We start from the raw sequence: 22,121 nt of genomic DNA, 5'->3' as shown, positions 1-22,121 counted from the left end.
TCGCCCTCTGCCTTAAATATACATAAAGACTTGGCCTCCACAACTGCCTGTGGCAAAGAATTCCACAGATTCACCACTCTCTTGCTAAATAAATTCCTCCTCATCTCTGCTCTAAAAGGACACCCCTCTACTCTGAGTCTGTGTCCTCTGGTCTTAGTCTGTCCCATCATAGGAAACATCCTCTCCACATCCATTCTAACAAGACCCACCACCATTCCTTACGTTTCAATGAGGTCACCCAGCATTCCAGTGAATACAGGCCCAGAGTCATCAAAAGGTCTTTATAATGACAAGCTATTCAATCCTAGAATCATTATCATGAACCACCTTTGAGCCCGCTCGAATTTCAGCACATCATTTCGAAGATAAGGGGCCCAAAACTGCTCGCAATGCTCCAAGTGAGGCCTCACCAGCACATTACAAAGGCTCAACATTACATCCGTGCTTTTATCTTCTAGTACTCTTGAAATGAATGCTATCATCATATTTGCCTTCCTCACCACAGACTCAACCTGCAAATTAACCTTTAAGGAATCCGGCACAGAAACTCCCAAGTCGCTCTGCACCTCAGATTTTTGTACTATCTCTCCATTTATAAAATAGTCAACCCTTTCATTTCTTTTACCAAAATGTATGACCATACACTTCCCAGCACTGTGTTCCATCTGCCACCTCTTTACCCAATCTCCTAATCTAAATCCTTCTGAAGCCTCTCTACTGCCTCCATCTATCTTCATATCATCTGCAAATCCTGGCCACAAAGACATCAATTCCATCATCCAACTCATTGGCATATAACGTAAAGAGAATCATTCCCAAAACAGAACCCTGTGGAACACCGCTAGTCACTGGCAGCCAACCAGAAAAGGTTCTCTTCCTGCCTATCAGCCTCTGCTTTATCCATGATAGAATCTTTCCTGTCATGCCATGGGCTCATAGCTCGTGAGCCTCATAAGGGGCACCTTGTCAAAAGCCTTCTGAAAATCCAAGTACACAATATCAACTAATTCTCCTTTTTCTATCTTGTTTTTATTTAAACCATAAGACCATAAGACATAGGAGCAGAATTAGGCCATTTGGCCCAACAAGTCTGCTCTACCATTCAATTATGGCTGACCCTTTTTATTCCCCTGCCCAGCCCCCTCCCCGGCATTCTCCCCATAACCTTTGATGCCGTGGCTAATCAAGAACCTATCAATCTCCACCTTAAATACACCCAATGACCTGACCTTCAAAGCTGCCTATGGCAACAAATTCCATAAGTTCACCACTTTCTGGCTAAAGAAATGTTTCCGCATCTCTGTTTTTAATAGACACCCCTCTATCCTGAGGCTGTGCTCTCCTGTCCTAGACTGCCCCAACATGGGAAATATCCTTTCCACATCCTCCCAAATGTCTCTAATGCCAACACATCTTTTCTTAGATAAGGAGCCCTAAACTTTTCACAATACTCAAGGCGAGGCCTCACCAGTGCCTTATAAAGCCTCAGTATCACATCCTTGCTCTTGTATTCTAGACCTCTTGAAATGAATTTTAACATTGCATTTGCTGTACTCAGCCTGCAAGTTTGAGGACCAAGAGGGTATGGACAAGGGAAGCACAAGAGCGCCTACAGGACTTTGAATCAGGGGACTGGAATGTATTCAGGGATTCATCTTCAAACCTGGATAAGTATGCTGCAGTTGTTACCAACTTCATTCAAACCTGTGTGGATGAGTGTGTGCCTACAAGGACTTACTGCACATTCCCAAATTAAAAGTCATGGATGAACCAGGAGGTATGTCGTCTGCTGAAGGCGAGATCTGTGGCATTCAAGTCTGGCGATACAGGCCTGCACCAGAAAACTGGTATGATCTGCAGAGTGCTAATTCAAGGGCGAAGAGACAATTCTGAACAAGGTTGGAGGTGACATCGGATGCACGACAACTCCGACAGGGCTGCAAAACTACTTCCTACAAAGTGAAACCCAATAGCATGAATGGCGGCAATCTTCACTACCAGAGGAACTCAACAACTTCTTTGAAAGGGAGAATACAACTACAGCTGTGAAGATCCCTGCTGCACCTGACGACTCTGTGATCTCCATCTTAGAGGTCGATGTTAGGCTGTCTTTAAAGAGAGTGAACCCTCGCAAGGGAGAAGGTCCCGATGGAGTACCTGGTAAGGCCTGAAACCCTGTGCCAAACAACTGGCAGGAGTATTCAAGGACATTTTTAACCTCTCACTGCTACAGGCAGACGTTCCCACTTGCTTCAAAAAGGCAACAATTACACCAGGACCTAAGAAGCATAATGTGAGCTGCCTTAATGACTTTCACCCGGTAATACTCACATCGACAGTGATGAAATGCTTTGAGAGGTTGGTCATGACTAGACTGAACTCCTGCCTCAGCAAGGACCTGGACCCATTGCAATTTGCCTATCTTCACAATAGGTCAATGGCAGATCCAATCTCAATGGCTCTCCACACGGCTTTAGACCACCTGAACAACACAAACACCTGTGTCAGGATGCTGTTCATTGACTATAGCTCAGCAGTTAATACCATCATTCCCACAATCCTGATTGAGAAATTGCATAACCTGGGCCTCCGTACCTCCCTCTGCAATTAGATCCTCGACTTCCTAACTGGAAGACCACAATCTGTGCAGGTTGATGATAACAACTCCTCCTCGCTGACGATCAACACTGGTGCACCTCAGGGGTGTGTGCTTAGCCTACTGCTCTACTCTCTGTATACCCATGACTGTGTGGCTAGGCACAGTTGGTAGAATCTCAGGTAGTGACAAGAGGGCATACAGAAGTGAAATATGCCAACTAGTGGAATGGTGCCACAGCAACAACATGGCACTCAACGTCAGTAAGATGAAAGAGTTGATTGTGGACTTCAGGAAGGGTAAGACAAAGGAAGACATACCAACCCTCAGAGGGATCAGAAGTGGAGAGAGTGAGCAGTTTCAAGTTACTGGGCGTCAAGATCTCTGAGAATCTAACCTGGTCCCAACATATTGATTCAGTTATAAAGAAGGCAAGACAGCGGCTATACTTCATTAGGAGTTTGAAGAGATTTGGCATGTCAACAAATACACTCAAAAACTTCTATAGTTGTACCATGGAGAGCTTTCTGACAGGCTGCATCGCTGAGTGGTATGGAGGGGCTACTGCACAAAACTGAAAGAAGCTGCAGAGGGTTGTAAGTTTACTCAGCTCCATCTTGGGTACAAGCCTACAAAGTAACCAGGACATCTCCAAGGAGCAGTGTCTCAGAAAGGCAGCATCCATTATTAAGGACCTCCAGCACCCAGGGCATGCCCTTTTCTCACTGTTACCATCAGGAAGGAGTTACAGAAACCTGAAGGCACACATTCAGTGATTCAGGAACAGCTTCTTCCCCTCTGCCGTCCGATTGGTCCCTCTCAGGTTCAGGTGCAACCCTTCACGTTTGAACAAGTCATATCTCCCCAGAAGAGATCCCAACGATCCAGGAACCTGAAGCCCTGCCCCCGCACCAGCTTCTCAGCCAGGCATTTACCTACCAAATCATCCTGTTTCTAACCCCAGTAGCACGTGGCACAGGTAGCATTCCAGAAGTGACTACCCGAGAGATCCTTCTCCTCAGCTTTCTGCCTAGCTCTCTAAATTCTCTCTTCAGGATCTCTTTTCTTTCCCTTCCTATGTCATCGGTACCATTATATACCACAACATCAGACTGTTCTCCCTCCCCCTCCTAAATGCTGTGGCCATGATCCGAGATGTCCTTGACCCTGGCATTTGGAAGGCACATACCGGGTGTCCCTTTTGTGTGCACGGAATCTCCTGCGTGTTCCTCTGACTATTGAGTCGCCTATCAGTACCGCTGCCCTCTTCTCCCTCTTTCCCTTCTGCACAACGGGCCCATGCTCAGTGCCCGTAATCTGGGCTCTGTGGCATTCCCCTGGGAGGCCACCCACAACAGTATCCAAACAGTATACTTATTAGTGAGAGGAATGGCCACAGGTGTGCAACTTCCCATTCCTCCTCCTGATAGTCACCCAGCTACCCGCCTCCTGCAATTTCTTCAAAGAATTTCAACAGATTTGTCAGGCAACATTTTTCCTTTAAGGAGACCACGCTGAGTACAACCTATTTTATCATGTCCCTCCAAGAACCCCAGAACCTCAGCCTTAATAACTGACTCCAACATCTTCCCAACCACTGAGGTCAGACTAACTGCCCTATAGTTTCCTTTCTTCTGCCTCTCTCCCTTCTTGAACAGTGGAGTGACATTTTCAATTTTCCAGTCTTCTGGAACTATTTCAGAACCTGGACATTCTTGAAAGATCAGTACTAATGCCTCCACAATCTCTTCAGCCTGCTCTTTCAGAACCCTGGGGAGTCCACCATCTGGTCCAGGTGACTTATCTACCCTCAGCTCTTTCAATTTCCCAAGAACCTTCTCTCTAGTAATGCAATTTCACACACTTCATGACCCCTGACACCTGGAACATCCAGCATAGTGCTAATGTCTCCCACAGTGACAACCGATGCAAATTACTTAGTCAGTTCATCTACTATTTCCTAGTCCCCATTACTACCTCTCCAGCATAATTTTCCAGCGGTCCGATATGCACTCTTGCCTCACTTTTGCACATATGTACCTGAAGAAACTTTTGTTATCCTCTTTAATGTTATTAGCTAGCTTACTTTTGTATTCCAACTTTACCTTCTTAATGACTTTTTTAGTTGCTTTCTGTTGGTTTTTAACAGCTTACCAATTCTCTAACTTCCCAGTAATTTTTGCTTTATTATATGCCCTCTCCCTGGCTTTTATGATGGCTTTGACTTCTCATTAGCCACTGTTGTGTCATCTTGCATTTAGAATACTTCATCCTCTTTGAGATGTATGTATCCTGTGCCTTCCTAACTGCTTCCAGAAATTCCAGCCATTGTTGCTCTGCCATCATCCCTGCCAGTGCTCTTTTACAATCAATTCGGGTCAACTCCTCTTTCATGCCTCTGTAATTCCCTTTACTCCACTGTAATAGTGAGACATCTGATATTAGCTTCAACATCCCAAATTTCAGGGTGAATTTGATCATAATATGATCACTTTCCCCTCAGGGTTCTTTTACCTTAAGCTCTCTAATCAATTCTGGTTCATTGCACAATACCTTGCCTAGAATAGTTGATCCCCTCGTGGACTCAACCATGAGCTGCTCTTAAAAAGCCATCTCATGGATATTCTAGGAATTGCCCCTCTTGGAATTCAGCAGCAACCTGATGTCCCCAATCTAGCTGCATATTGAAATCGCACATGACTATTGTAATGCTGCCCTTTTGGCATCCATTTTCTATCTCCCGTTGTAACTTGCAAACCACATCCTTACTAATGTTTGAGAGTCTGTATTCAACTCCCATCAGGGTCTTTTTACATTTGCTGTTCCTTAGCTCTATCCACAATGATTCAATCCCTTCCCAACCTATGTCACCTCTTTCTGATGACTTAATTTCACTTTGACCAACATTGCAACGCCACCTCCACTCCCTTCCTGCCTGTCCTTTCGATACGAAGTGTATCCTTGGACATTGAGCTCTCAGCCGTGATTCAGTGATGTCCACAATGTCATACCTGCAATCAGTAACTGTGCTACAAATTCAACTTGCTTATTCCCTATACTGCGCTCATTCAAATATAATACATTCAGTCCTGTATTCACCATTTCAATTTTGTCCACCTTTTACGTTGCAACTCAATGTTGCACACAATCTTGTCCTATCATCAGCCTGTCCTCTCTACACATTGCCTTGGTTTGTAAACCAGCTACCTCATCTTCAGCACTATCATCCATCTTTCCTACGATACTTTTTGCATTGAAATATAGGCAAATCAGGACACTAGTTGCACCACGTTCAAACTTTTGATTCCTAACTTTGTCTAAGTTCTTGCCAAAATCTGTCTCCACTACCTCTCCACTCACTGTTCTAGCACTCTGTTTCCCATTCCCCTGCAACTCTAGTTTAAACCCAACCCTGCAGCATTAGCAAACCTTCCCACTACCATATTAGTCTCCCTTGAGTTCAAGGTCAAACCGTCTCTTCGGTACAGGTCCCACCTTCCCTGGAAGAGAGCCAAATGATCCAAAAATCTTATTCCTTCCCTCGTACACCAACTCCTTAGCCACATATTAAACTGTATAATCTTCCTAGTTCGAGCCTCACTAGCACCTGACAAGGCAGCAATCCTGAGGTCTTAGACCCAACCCCGGAGGTCTTAGGCCCAACTCCCCGAACACTCTAAACAGAACCTCATCACTCGTCCTACCCGTGTCATTGGTACCTACAAGGACCATGACCTTTAGCTGTTTTCCCTCCCACTTAAGAATACAGAGGACTCGATCCTATGTATACCGGACCCTGACACCCGGAAGGCAACATACCATCCGGGAATCTTGTTCTCACCCACAGAACGCCGTGTCCATTCCCTTAACTAACGAATCCCCTATCACTGCAGTGTGCCTCTTCTCCCCCACTTCCCTTGAGTCACAGACGCAGACTCAGTGCCAGAGACCTGACCACTGTTACTTTCCTCTATTAGTTCCCCCACCCCCGCAAACAGTATCCAAAGTGATATAGTTGTTGAGCATCAACAACTTTCATAATGGCAAATGAAATCAAAGTAAATTAGGGTTGTATACAATTTACTACACAAAGACAATGGAGAAATTCACTCTATCTTAATATAAGGAAAGGAAAGTTTTCTCTTTAAAAGGTTATGAAGGTGTTTCAGTGTAAGAAAGCCAAATACCAGGAGCTGGTAGAGCAGTGCCAGAGACAGGTGGAGGGCATGATGCAAGCCTGTAGAGGTGGGATGTAAAGGATTTGATGGCAGCTTACTGTGCAGAACCTACTCTCTCCTTGGCATTATGGGGACTGCAAAGAAAAGAGCCATCAGGACCGTCACAGAGGCTGCTAAGCAAGTCGCCAGATGGCTATGGATCAAGAGATGCAACCCTTGGAACAATACTGCTGGGACACCAATCAGGGCCTGATCAACCCTAGCTGGGTCACCTAGGTGAGGGTGTCTGATGCTGAAAGACCCGAAACACCCGATGACCTCAGGTTACATCATTCACGAGGGCATCCCAGCACATCCTAGGATGTTTCTGAGCATCAAGAAAAAGATATATATAATTTAATGATTAACAGGGACATTTAATTCCAGATCAAAGCAAGCTTCTGCAAAACTGTGCAAATTCAGTCGTGTCACAATAACTTGTTTTGTTAAAAATAAGTTGATTAAAAATAAGTTTATATGGCTTTGTCTTGAATAAAATCTAGATCTATCTTATGATTACAACCACCTCTGTCACATGAGAATTTCATTTTGTTGCAATTCACTGTGCACCCTACCCAGTACATTCCTACTAACTTAACATTATTAGGCAACGTGATATGACAGCTCCAGTGGAACATTGGGTCCCATGGTTAATATGCTGATGGCTCACTGGCCTTCTCCTATTAAAACAAGGATTCAAAAATTTCAGCATGGAAATGTTGGAATATCATCTCATACAAGATTAGTTTTCCAAAGATCAAGAGTAGAAGCATATCGGTAGAAATTTGGTTTAGCAAAGAGTTACATTGCTTTAATAATAAATGTATGTATCTAAGCATGTGGCACAGTACAATTTTTAAACTGAAATATTATCAGAGCATTATTTCTACAAATGATGTTGCTTTGGTAATTTTGTAGGCCCTCCAGAGTCTAAGGATTCTTTGGTTGATTTTTTAGCAAAGTTCCTTCAGAGTAAAAGAGAATTCCAAGTAACTGGATAAATTTGTATTTCGTCCTTTGCAGGATTTTCCTCCTCTTTAATAGCCACTACGCTCTGATTTATTATGACTTTGAAAGGAAGATCAGTGTGCAATGATGCAGATAAACAATCATTATGCCTCTTACAAGTTCCATTTGGCTCTGATTTTAAAAGAAGTTACAAAAATGACGCCAATTATGTCAAAATTCAATGCAGGAATATGTAATTATATATGATTTTATAGCAAAAATTTTGCAATAGCACATAGCAAACTCAGCTGACAAAAAAAAATCACCAACTCCATAAATTACAATGAGGTTCAAGCCTCAATGCTTTACACCAAGACCTCACAACTCTTGAAAAACAAAGTGCATTTTATGTTGTTCATCCATCCACCACATAACAAAGTAATTAGAACAGAAAGCTGGTAATACAAGATAGTAAAGCAAAGAGATTGAGATGTTTATAACTGGTCCATTTTAAATCTAGACAGCTTTTAAATGAGAAGGTAAATGCAAAAGCTTAGCCCACTGCTCAACTCTCTCTGTACTCATGACTGCGTGACTAGGCACAGCTTCAGCACCTTCTATAAATTTGCAAATGACACCATTGTTGTTGGCAGAATCTCAAATAGTGACAAGCAGGCATACAGGAGTGAGATTGATTGGCTCGTTGAATGGCGTTGCAACGACTTTGGACCCAACATCAGCAAGGCCAAGGAATTGCTTTTGTCTGCAAGAAGGGGAAGTCTTGAGAAGACACAACAATCCTCACTGAGGGATCAGCAGTGGAAAGGATGAGCACCTCATAGTCCTGGGCATTAACATCTCAGAGGATCTATCCTGGATCCAGCAATAAACCAGATTCGGATTCTGAAATTGAAACGTTAATGTACAACCATTACAGGTCACACAGATTTTGGTACATTTACTATCTGTTCTTACCTATCATTTTTTTTTAATGGGCCTTTAAAGAGATATGTGAGTTATTTTCCAGGTACATTATCATGAGGAAAAGTAAGTCAAAACGAGAGGTAATTCAATGAAAAACGGTGTACAACAAACATCAGGTTGACAATATGAATGAGAACACAGTTAAATGTAGAAAGCTCAGAGGGCATGTTAAAATGAAACAAGAAGTGCAAAGAGAAAAAGTAAAAGACTGATTGCAAAAGGGAATTCTAAGAACCTTCTATAGGGTTAGAAGTAGATGGTAAGTTAAAATAAACCCCATAGCTCTGAGGCAGGGAGGTTAACCTTAGTCCTGATGAAGGGTCCTCACCTAAAATGTGGATCTTTTTCCTCTCCCCATTGACACAGCTTAACCTGCTGAGCACTCCAGCAATCTGTTTTAGTTTAACCTTATTGAAAGGGAAACATCAACAGGATATAAATAGCAATCAGTTGGAAACACGTGGATGGATTAGGGAAAGTCAGCATGGATCTATTAAAGGTCACACATGCTTAATTAACTTCATTGAGTTTTTGGATGAGATAACAAAGATCGTCAATGAGGGAAATACATTCGATGTAATGTATGTAGATTTTAAATAGCATTCGATATATCATCACATTATAGGCTGAAACTCAGAGTAAAAGAGCAGAAGCAACATCAATAGTAAACTGGCCAAGTGACCTGAACAGTTGTTTTTCAGATTAGGAGACAGTGTACAGAGGAGCTCTGGGGAGATCAATATATCCTATTTATTTCAATCCTCTAGCTATTGGTTAACCTTATCTTATGGATAATTCTTTAATGAAGCCATCCACTTTGGAAGATCGCAGCATCAGGGACTTGGGAGTGCTTGTGCATAATTCACAAAAGGTTGGTTTGCAGATGCAACAGGTTACCAAGAAGGCAAATGGAAGGTTAGCCTTAATTGCTAGATGGACTGAATTTAAGAGTAAGGAGCTTATGCTGCACCTGTACAGGATTCTGGTGAGGTTATACCTGGCATATTGTTCAAAGTTCGAAGTAAATTTATTATCAGAGTGTATATATGTCACTATATACAGAGATTCATTTTCTTGAGGGCAATCACAGTAAATACAAGAAACACAATAGAATCAATGAAAGACCACACCCAACAGGACAGACAACAACCAATGTGTGAAAAAAACAAACTGTGCCAATACAAAAAAAGAAAAATAAATAAATAAATAAGCAATAAATATTGAGAACAAGCGATGAAAAGTCCTTGAAAGTGAGTCCATAAGTTATGGGAACAGTTCAGTGACGGAGCGAGTGAAGTTAAGTGAAGTTATCTCCTCTGGTTCAAGAGCCTGATGGTTGAGGGTTAATAACTGTTCTTGAACTCGGTGTTGCGGGTCCTGAGGCTTCACTACCTCCTTCCTGATGGCCGAAGCAAGAAGAGAGCATGTCCTGGATGTTGGGTGCCCTTGATGATGGATACTGATTTCCTGCAACAGCGCTCCGTGTAGATGTGCTCAGTGCTGCAGAGGTCTTTACCCTTGATGGATGGGGCCATATGCACTACTTTTTATATGTTTTCCCATTCAAAGGCATTGGTGTTTCCATGCCAAGCATACTGTGATGCAATCGGTCAATATACTCTCAAGCAAACATCTATAGAAGTTTGTCAAAGTTTTGGATGACATGGCGAATCTTTACAAACTTCGAAGAAAGTAGAGGCACTGTCAAATTTTATTCGTAATTGCACGTACACGCTTGACTCAGGACAGATCACCGAAATGATAATACCAAGGAATTTAGAGTTGCTGACCCTCTCCACCTCTGATCCCCCGATGAGAACTGGCTCATGGACCCCCAGTTCCCTCCTCCTGAAGTAAATAATCATCTCTTCAGTCATGCTGACATTGAGTGAGAGTTTGTTGTTGTGGCACCACTCAACTAGATTTTCTACCTCCTTTCCATCACCACCTTTGATTCGGCCAACGACAGTTTACCACCATCTTCTTAGGCACCGGTGTGAAGTGAGGCCTATTTGAAGCAGGTGGTTACCTCAGACTGCTGAAGTGCAAGGTTAAAGATATGGGTGAACACTCCAGCCAGTTGATCAGTACAAGTCTTTAGTAGTTGGCTAGGTACCCTGCCTGGATCAAATCCTTCTGCAGGTTCACCCTCCTGAAAGATACTTCTATGCTGAGTATAAGCATGCAGTCCTGATCAACTTACTTGAAGTAAGACATACTGGCTTTGGAAATGGTGCAGAGATTTAACAGGTTGATTCTGGAAATGAGGATATTAATCTATAAGGAGACATTGAGTCGCCTAGGTCTCTGGAATTCAGAAGAATGAGAAGGGATATAAAGGAAACATAAAATTATGAAATGAATATGTAAGAGAGGTGGGAATGCTTTTTCCAAAGTGAATAGAACTTAGTGACATCGCATCAAGATTCAGAGGAATAGATTTAGGATGAAGATAAGGAGAAACTTCTTTTCCCAGAGTAGTGAATCTGTGGAATTTTCCAGCCAGGGAAGCAGTAGAGGCTTTCTTATTAAATATATTTAAGACACAATTAGATAGATTCATGCACAGCAGGGGAAATTAAGGCTCATGAGGAAAAGGCAGGTAGGTGGCACTGAATCCATGGGCAGATTAGCCATGATCTTATTGGATAGCGGAGAAGGCTCAATGGGCCAGATGGCTGACTCCTGCTCTTATTCCTGATGTTCTTAAGTAAGAAGACAGACAAATGATTTGGATGTTTAATGCAAAACTTTCAATTTACAGTTGACACAAAACTTACAAGCATAGAGAACCATAAGCAGAATATTAATACATCTGAAGAGAATATGGATAAGAGGAATGGAGAGGATGTGGCAGATTAAATTTAAAACAGAAAATTTAAATGTGTTACACTTCAGGATATAAACACGGAGAGCAGATGGGAGAACTGTATGAGAGTACAGGAGGAGCAATATCGGGCTTTATACCGAATGTATAAACCATTAGAAGGGCAGGGCAGGTTGAGACAGCAAATAAAGGGGCATATGAGATTCTGGATTTTACAAATTAAAGTATGGAGTACATCAGTGAGTAAGTCATTAGGTTATGAATATGGGTTTGCTCATACAGTGCCTTGTAAAGTATTCAGCTCACAGCCCTTTGTTCACACAAATGAGTATTACTACTAGGGATTTTGATCAATTTAACTGAGAATTTTCATGTGTGAATCATATGCTCATTTTCTCCAGAGTAGAGCCTAAAAAACAGGGAAAATTGTAAAGTATGAAAAACTAAAATTCAAGAACTGTTATGTCGGAACTTCACAAGTATTCATTTCCCTTTGCTCAGTACTTAGTCGAACTGGCTTCTGCAGCTATTACAGCCTGTATTCTTTTTGGGTAAGTCTCCATGAGCTTTGCACAACTTGATGGAGCAAGATTTGCCCATTCCTCCTTGCAAAATTGCTCAAGCTCTGCCAGGTTAGTTGGGGAGCGGTGGTGGAGAACAACCATGAGGTGCTGCCACTGATGTTCAATTGGCTTAAGGTCAGGACTCGGACTGGACCACTCAAGCACTTCAATTTTCTTCATTTCAAGCCATTCCCTGGTTGCTCTAGCAGTGTGCTTTGAATCATTGTACTTCTTCACCAGTTTAAGCTTTCTGGCAGAGGTGAGCAGGTTTTTATCCAGGATCTTTATTTCCTGCAGAGCATCAAGAAAGCTCACCTCTGTCCCAGGATACTGACGGACTTTTACCACTGTACCATTGAGAGCATACTCACCAACTGCATCTCAGTGTGGTATGGCAATTGTCCCATATCAGACCGCAAAGCACTCCAGCGTGTGGTGAAAACTGCCCAACGGATTATCGGCACCCAATTGCCCACCATTGAGAACATCTACCATAAACGCTGCCTGGGCAGGGCGAAAATCATTATCAAGAATGCATCTCACCCTAACCATTGACTTTTTACTCTCCTCCCATCCGGTAGGCGCTACAGGAGCCTCCGCTCCCGCACCAGCAGGCTCAGGAAGAGCTTCTTCCCTGAGGCTGTGACCCTGCTGAACCTCTCATCACAGCGCTAAGCAGTATTGCATCCGTATTGTACTGTCTCAGTACTTTTATATTTGTGTGCTGTAGCCCTTACTTTTTATTCGCAGTTATTTTGTAAATAACATTATTCTTTGCATTTCTGGTCAGCTGCTAACTGCATTTCGTTGGCTTCGTATCTGTACTTGGCACAATGACAATAAAGTTGAATCTAATCTAATCTTTCTGTATTTAGCAGCATTCACCTTCCCATCAATCCTCACCAGATTTCCAGTCCCTGCTGCTGACAATCATCCCCAATAGCACGATGCTACCTCCACCATACTTAACAGTAGGAATGGCATTACCCGCCTGACGAGCAGTATTAGACTTATGCCACACGTATCACTTACCACTTAGTGTTGAGGCCAAAAAAGTTCCATTTTAGTATCATCTGACCACAAACTTTCTTCCATATCTTTACAGGCTATAGTTTCATATTTTTTTCACTTTTTCATGATGGACATCACTGAGCTCCAAGATATATTCAGTGCCTTTGAGATGGTCTTGTACCCCTCCCCAGATTTGTGCTTCTCTGTTATCATTTTCCAGACTTGTCTTGACTGCTCTTTTGTCTTCATTTTAGGTTAATCTGCTAAAATCTGCCATACTGTTGGACCTTACAGATAGAGGGGGTATTTATTCTTTTGAATTAATTGAAAACAGGTGATCCTCCAATTTTCTACATCAACAAATTGGGTGAGTTGTTAACATACAGTATTGCATCTGAGGAATGTTAGTATAGTAAGTTCAAAGGGGATAAATACTTTTTCAGCCTCACAATTTTGGCTTTTAATTTATAGTAGATTATTGACAGGTTTTGGAATTTTTCATTTGATATGACATGATGCACAATGTTTTGTAGATTACCTCAAAAATCCTACTTCAATATATTTTAAATTTAGAAAATGAGACAATAAAATGAGAAAATAGTTGTGGGGCCTGAATACTGTTCAATACGTGCTCTCCCTCCAGAGAGAAGGGTATAGTTAAGATACTGGAAGTGCAATGAAGATTTACCCAGATTGATTTCTAGGTTGGAGGGATTTGTCCAAAGTACAAATATTAAGCAGACAGAAAGCCTTAATTTATCACATAATTTTCCACAGTTTACAATATATTTTTGTGCAAACAGTTGAATAATTTACCGCAAACGACAGGAATTCTGCAGATGCTGGAAATTCAAGCAACACACATAAAAGTTGCTTGAGTAATTTACCGATCACTTTATACTGACCTGCCTATATCTACTTTCTTACTTATTGCACCATTTGGACAACTGAGTTCACACCAGCTCCTGGCAGAGCAATTTCATTCCGACTTCCTTCTGTCCCTTTGACCTGCAACTTACTATATCTCATGACCATCAACTTCACTTCGATATTTTAATACCACTTATTTCACTAAGGGGTAACTTACAATAGCCAATTAACCCACCGAGCTTATCGTTGGGATTCTGGCAAAGAAACATAACACCTGGTGGAGGAGAAGGCACTTGACATCATGAATGAACCACGGTTCCTGCAGCTGTGATGTGCCACTGTGCCAATCCACTTCACAGTTAATTACACCATTGTTTCTATCAAGTTCCAGTTATAACAAACTTACTCAACATTTGTGCTCTGACCTGATAGTCCACAAATTTTTACTTGAATTAGTCCCAGACATATTAGTAATTAATTTTATGAGGCATGAATGGTTCACATGACATGTAAAGATTAAGACATCATCAACAAGAACCACAAAGCTATCCAAAGACTCCATGACTAGGATTCTATTACCATGACAAAGCAATGTTCCTCCCAGCCAAATAAAGAAGGTGTCTTGCTTCCATAAAGATGTTATATTTTTTATCCATGAGAAAAATTACAAGTGAGAAATTTGTCAATAAGCATAGTGGTATACTTAAGAAAAAGTATTTTAAGAAAATTAAAACCATAAATTATATTTAAATTATATTTATTTTAAAGCCATTTTTATATTTCTTTCAGAAGAATTTACAACTGTTGTTCCTTGCCATACCCTTATACAATCACCCCCTATTGTCACCTTATCTTTCCTGCTTATCGAAGATATAATGCAGCTCTCCTACTGTTACCCCATACTTTAGATTTTGAAGCCTATCCAGTTTTTCCAGTTTTGGTAAAAAGAAGCTTATCTTACATAACAAATACGTCTGTTTAAAAATGTGATCTGACCTGCCTTGTACTTCCAAATTTTTCTGCATTTAATTCATATCTCTGGTATCTTCATCATTTTGCTTGTCTAAAAGCATGAATGTGTTTGCTCAAGAGTTCAACGTAGAGCTAAGATATCTTCCATGCCAACCCTGAAAATAGTACACAGTCCAAGCACATTGGTCCACCATCATCCCTGTTGACCACAATGTCCCTCAGGCATCCATTGTAGGGCACACTGGAGGGAAGATAAACCTGTTGACAAATTAAAGGGCTTACACTGAAAATAGGTCGTTCTATTTACTTATTCTTGACACATGCTCATTTCTATCAATTCTGGCAAATATTTTCCATTTTCAGTTTCTGCTGGACTGATGAAGCAGTTAAGAGCAGAACTACATTGTGGGTGTGGAAGTATGAATAAAGTGAGCATCAAGTGGAACTATCCCCATTTCCTTCCAATGGAATTGATTCCACCTCAAGCTCACTTTATCCAACAAGCTACAAACTTCACTTCATACGGCAAAGACAGTTTGCTGCCGTGTGGATTTCATTTTCCTATCTTCCTGGCAAAAGAATTTACTCAGACTCTAATCATTAACATGCTCACCTCATCTCCCAGTTTCCAGAGTGTGCAATGGTCTCAAACCACGTATACACTCAGTGGGCTCTTTAATAGGTACAGGACTGGAACACAGTGATGTCTTCAGCTGCTGTAGGCCATCCATTTCAAAAGTTTGATGTGTTGTGCATCCAGAGATGCTCTACTGCACACCACTGGTGTAACACGTCACTATTTCAGTTACTGTCAGCTTGAACCTGTCTGGTCATTTTCCTCTGATCTCTCTCAGTAACAAGGCATTTTTGCCCTCAGAACTGCCACTCGCTGGATTTTTTTTTTGCCTTTTTGCATCATTCTCTGAAACTCTACAGACTGTTGTAGGTGAAAATCCCAGGAGATCAGCAGATCCCAAAATGGTCAAACCACATGGCACCAACAATCATTCCAGGGTCAAAGTAACTTAAATCACACTTCTCCCCTGTTCTGAGCAACAACTGAACCTCTTGACCATGTCTGTATGCTTTTATGCATTGAGTTGCTGTCACATGATCAGCTGATTAGATATTTGCATTTACGAGCAGCTATACCGGTGTACCTAATAAAGTGGCAATTGAGTGTATTTCCAGTTGAAACACCAGTTGATCTACTGCCAAAACATATCTTGTCCCTCTACTGCTTTAACAATTGCCTTCTTCAGTCACATTTGTTGGAATGAAGATGTGCTTAAAGTGGTTTCTGGTTAATTGGGCCATCAGATAAGTGGGGCAACCAATACATGATAATACAGAGAAAAAACGTATATATATATATATATATATATATATATATATATATATATACACACACACACACACGCACACATACATACATACACACAAAGCAATTATATAAATATATATAAACACACATAGTTGCAAGAAAATGTTTTACCTGGTTTTCTGTATTAATTACTCATAACTTGTGGTCTGATCTCCATCTAAGTCACAGTAATAAACAAAACACAACCTGCCTAAACTAATAACACACCAACAATTGTACTTTTCATGTGTTCTATAAAGACACTGTTTAATCATTCACAATCCAGGCTGGAAAAAGTAAGTAAACCTTTGTATTTAATAATTAGTAGAACCTCCTTTAGCAATAATAACCTCCTCCAAATGTTTCCTGTAGATGCTGATCAGACTTGCACAATGATGAGGAGGAATTTTAGACCATTCTTCCATACAAAACTCTTTCAGTTCATCATTTTTTTTTGAGGATAGCTTGCATGAACAACTGTCTTCAGATCATGCCACAGCATCTCAATTCAGTTAAAGTCTGGACTCTGACTGACCATTCCAAAACACAAATTTTCTTCTTTTAAAACCTTTGTTGTTGATTTACTCTCGTGTTTCAGATCATTATCTTGTTGCATCATTCAACTTATATTAAACTTCAGGTGACGGACTGCTACCCTGATATTCTCCTGTGAAATGTCTTGATACAGTTTTGAATTCATTGTTCGCTCAACGATTGCAAGCAGTCCAGGCCCTGAGGCAGCAAAGCAGTCCCAAACCATGATGCACTTTGCAACATGCTTCACAGTTGGGATAGTCTTCTGAGGTGTATATATTTCAATGCTAGGAGTATTACGGGGAAGGCAGATGAGTTGAGGGCGTGGATTGACACGTGGAATTATGACATTATAGCAATTAGTGAAACTTGGCTACAGGAAGGACAGGACTGGCAGCTTAATATTCCAGGGTTCCGATGTTACAGATGTGATCGAGGCAGAGGAATGAAAGGTGGGGGAGTAGCATTGCTTGTTTGGGAAAATATTACAGCAATGCTCAGGCCGGACAGATTAGAGGGCTTGTCTACTGAGTCCTTATGGGTGGAGCTGAGAAACAGGAAAGGTATGGCCACATTAATGGGATTATATTACAGACCACCCAATAGTCAACGAGAATTGGAAGAGCAAATCTGCAGAGAGATAGCTGGCAACTGCAGGAAACATAAAGTTGTGGTGGTAGGGGATTTTAATTTTCCATATATTGATTGGGACTCCCATACTGTTAGGGGTCTAGATGGTTTACAGTTTGTAAAATGTGTTCAGGAAAGTTTTCTAAATCGATATATAGAGGGACCAACTAGAGGGGATGCAATATTGGATCTCCTGTTAGGAAACGAGTTAGGACAAGTGACAGAAGTCTGTGTAGGGGAGCACTTTGGTTCCAGTGATCATAATACCATGAGTTTCAACTTGATCATGGACAAGGATAGATCTGGTCCTGGGGTTAAGGTTCTTAACTGGAAGAAGGCCAAATTTGAAGAAATGAGAAAGGATCTAAAATCATGGATTGGGACAGGTTGTTCTCTGGCAAGGATGTGTTCGGTAGATGGGAAGCCTTCAAAGGAGAAATTTTGAGAGTGCAGAATTTGTATGTTCCTGTCAGGATTAAAGGCAAAGTGAATAGGAATAAGGAACCTTGGTTCTCAAGGGATATTGCAACTCTGATAAAGAAGAAGAGGGAGTTGTATGACATGTATAGGAAGCAGGGAGTAAATAAAGTGCTTCAGGAATATAAGAAGTGCAAGAAAATACTTAAGAAAGAAATCAGGAGGGCTAAAAGAAGACATGAGGTTGCCTTGGCAGTCAAAGTGAAGGATAATCCAAAGAGCTTTTACAGGTATATTAAGAGCAAAAGGATTGCAAGGGATAAAATTGGTCCTCTTGAAGATCAGAGTGGTCGGCTATGTGCGGAACCAAATGAAATGGGGGAGATCTTAAATAGGTTTTTTGCGTCTGTATTTACTAAGGAAACTGGCATGAAATCCATGGAATTAAGGGAAACAAGTAGTGAGATCATGGAAACTGTACAGATCGAAAAGGAGGAGGTCCTTGCTGTCTTGAGGAAAATTAAAGTGGATAAATCCCCAGGACCTGACAGGGTGTTCCCTCGGACCTTGAAGGAGACTAGTGTTGAATTTGCAGGGGCCCTGGCAGAAATATTTAAAATGTCACTGTCTACAGGTGAGGTGCCGGAGGATTGGAGAGTGGCTCATGTTGTTCCGTTGTTTAAAAAAGGCTCGAAAAGTAATCCGGGAAATTATAGGCCGGTAAGTTTAACGTTGGTAGTAGGTAAGTTATTGGAGGGAGTACTAAGAGACAGAATCTACAAGCATTTGGATAGACAGGCACTTATTATGGAGAGTCAACATAGCTTTGTGCGTGGCAGGTAATGTTTGACCAATCTATTGGAGTTTTTCGAGGAGGTTACCAGGAAAGTGGATGAAGGGAAGGCAGTGGATATTGTCCATATGGACTTCAGTAAGGCCTTTGACAAGGTCCCGCATGGGAGGTTAGTTAGGAAAATTCAGTCGCTAGGTATACATGGAGAGGTGGTAAATTGGATTAGACATTGGCTCAACGGAAGAAGCCAGAGAGTGGTAGTAGAGAATTGCTTCTCCGAGTGGAGGCCTGTGACTAGTGGTGTGCCACAGGGATCAGTGCCGGGTCCATTGTTATTTGTCATCTATATCAATGATCAGGATGATAATGTGGTAAATTGGATCAGCAAATTTGCTGATGATACAAAGATTGGAGGTGTGGTAGACAGTGAGGAAGGTTTTCAGAGCCTGCAGAGGGACTTGGACCAACTGGAAAAATGGGCTGAAAAATGGCAGATGGATTTTAATACAGGCAAGTGTGAGGTATTGCACGTTGGAAGGACAAACCACGGTAGAACATACAGGGTTAATGGTAAGGCACTGAGGAGTGCAGTGGAACAGAGGGATCTGGGAATACAGATACAAAATTCCCTAAAAGTGGCGTCACAAGTAGATAGGGTCGTAAAAATAAATCAAGGAAGGTAGTGCACCCGTGACTGACAAGAGAAATTAGGGATAGTATCAATTCCAAAGAAGAAGCATACAAATTAGCCAGAGAAAGTGGCTCACCTGAGGACTGGGAGAAATTCAGAGTTCAGCAGAGGAGGACAAAGGGCTTAATTAGGAAGGGGAAAAAAGATTATGAGAGAAAACTGGCAGGGAACATAAAAACAGACTGTAAAAGCTTTTATAGATATGTAAAAAGGAAAAGACTGGTAAAGACAAATGTAGGTCCCCTGCAGACAGAAACAGGTGAATTGATTATGGGGAGCAAGGACATGGCAGACCAATTGAATAATTACTTTGGTTCTGTCTTCACTAAGGAGGACATAAATAATCTTCCAGAAATAGTAAGGGACAGAGGGTCCAGTGAGATGGAGGAACTGAGCGAAATACAAGTTAGTAGGGAAGTGGTGTTAGGTAAATTGAAGGGATTGAAGGCAGATAAATCCCCAGGGCCAGATGGTCTGCATCCTAGAGTGCTTAAGGAAGTAGCCCAAGAAATAGTGGATGCATCAGTGATAATTTTTCAAAACTCGTTAGATTCTGGACTAGTTCCTGAGGATTGGAGGGTGGCTAATGTAACCCCACTTTTTAAAAAAGGAGGGAGAGAGAAACCAGGGAATTATAGACCGGTTAGCCTAATGACGGTGGTGGGGAAACTGCTGGAGTCAGTTATCAAGGATGTGATAACAGCACATTTGGAAAGCAGTGAAATGATTGGACAAAGTCAGCATGGATTTGTGAAAGAAAAATCATGTCTGACGAATCTCATAGAATTTTTTGAGGATGTAACTAGTAGAGTGGATAGGGGAGAACCAGTGGATGTGGTATATTTGGATTTTCAAAAGGCTTTTGACAAGGTCCCACACAGGAGATTAGTGTGCAAACTTAAAGCACACGGTATTGGGGGTAAGGTATTGGTGTGGGTGGAGAATTGGTAAGCAGACAGGAAGCAAAGAGTGGGAATAAACGGGACCTTTTCAGAATGGCAGGCGGTGACTAGTGGGGTACCGCAAGGCTCAGTGCTGGGACCCCAGTTGTTTACAATATATATTAATGACTTGGATGAGGGAATTAAATGCAGCATCTCCAAGTTTGCGGATGACACGAAGCTGGGTGGCAGTGTTAGCAGTGAGGAGGATGCTAAGAGGATGCAGGGTGACTTGGATAGGTTGGGTGAGTGGGCAAATTCATGGCAGATGCAATTTAATGTGGATAAATGTGAAGTTATCCACTTTGGTGGCAAAAATAGGAAAGCAGATTATTATCTGAATGGTGGCCGATTAGGAAAAGGGGAGGTGCAACGAGACCTGGGTGTCATTATACACCAGTCATTGAAAGTGGGCATGCAGGTACAGCAGGCGGTGAAAAAGGCGAATGGTATGCTGGCATTTATAGCGAGAGGATTCGAGTACAGGAGCAGGGGGGTACTACTGCAGTTGTACAAGGCCTTGGTGAGACCACACCTGGAGTATTGTGTGCAGTTTTGGTCCCCTAATCTGAGGAAAGACATCTTTGCCATAGAGGGAGTACAAAGGAGGTTCACCAGATTGATTCCTGGGATGGCAGGACTTTCATATGAAGAAAGACTGGATGAATTGGGCTTGTACTCGTTGGAATTTAGAAGATTGAGGGGGGATCTGATTGAAAGGTATAAGATCCTAAAGGGATTGGACAGGCTAGATGCAGGAAGATTGTTCCCGATGTTGGGGAAGTCCAGAACGAGGGGTCACAGTTTGAGGATAGAGGGGAAGCCTTTTAGGACCGACATTAGGAAAAACTTCTTCACACAGGGAGTGGTGAATCTGTGGAATTCTCTGCCACAGGAAACAGTTGAGGCCAGTTCATTGGCTATATTTAAGAGGGAGTTAGATATGGCCCTTGTGGCTACGGGGGTCAGGGGGTATGGAGGGAAGGCTGGGGCGGGGTTCTGAGTTGGATGATCAGCCATGATCATAATAAATGGCAGTGCAGGCTCGAAGGGCCGAATGGCCTACTCCTGCACCTATTTTCTATGTTTCTATGTTTCTAAAGAGAGCTTTTGGTACATTGGCCTTTATTAATCAAAGTATTGAGTATAAGAGCTGAAATGTTATGATGAGGTTGTATAAGGCATTGGGGAGGCTGAATCTGGAGTATTGTGTTCAGTTTTGGTCACCAAATTACAGGAAGGATATAAATAAGGTTGAAAGCGTGCAGAGAAGGTTTACAAGGATGTTGCCGGGACTTGAGAAACTCAGTTACAGAGAAAGGTTGAATAGGTTAGGACTTTATTCTCTGGAGCGTAGAAGAATGAGGGGAGATTTGATAGAGGTATATAAAATTATGATGGGTATAGATAGAGTGAATGCAAGCAGGCTTTTTCCACTGAGGCAAGGGGAGAAAAAAACCAGGGGACATGGGTTAAGGGTGATGGGGGAAAAGTTTAAAGGGAACATTGGGGGGGCTTCTTCACACAGAGAGTGGTGGGAGTATGGAATGAGCTGCCAGACGAGGTGGTAAATGCGGGTTCTTTTTTAACATTTAAGAATAAATTGGACAGATACATGGATGGGAGGTGTATGGAGGGATATGGTCCGTGTGCAGGTCAGTGGGACTAGGCAGAAAATGGTTTCGCACAGCCAAGAAGGGCCAAAAGGCCTGTTTCTGTGCTGTAGTTTCTATAGTTCTATGGTTCTAAGGTTTTGGTGTTGGT

The 22,121-nt window shown here is 41.9% G+C and overlaps 1 protein-coding gene across 11 annotated transcripts in view; it reads right to left on the bottom strand.

The window, feature by feature from the left end:
• The window catches only part of LOC134345363 (SPRY domain-containing SOCS box protein 1-like), a 368,280-nt gene that overhangs the window by 330,778 nt on the left and 15,381 nt on the right, over positions 1-22,121 (bottom strand). The window contains exon 1 of one of the 11 annotated variants that reach the window (XM_063045908.1): positions 2,332-2,367. The exons of the other annotated variants lie outside the window; for them this stretch is intronic. The gene's annotated coding sequence lies outside the window, so the exon portion shown is untranslated. Of the gene's footprint in view, positions 1-2,331; positions 2,368-22,121 lie in introns of those variants that run through there. 11 annotated transcript variants of the gene reach the window in all.

This window comes from Mobula hypostoma, chromosome 4, assembly GCF_963921235.1.
Source record: "Mobula hypostoma chromosome 4, sMobHyp1.1, whole genome shotgun sequence".
NCBI lineage: Eukaryota > Metazoa > Chordata > Chondrichthyes > Myliobatiformes > Myliobatidae > Mobula > Mobula hypostoma.
This window is presented reverse-complemented; position numbering and strand designations above follow the sequence as displayed.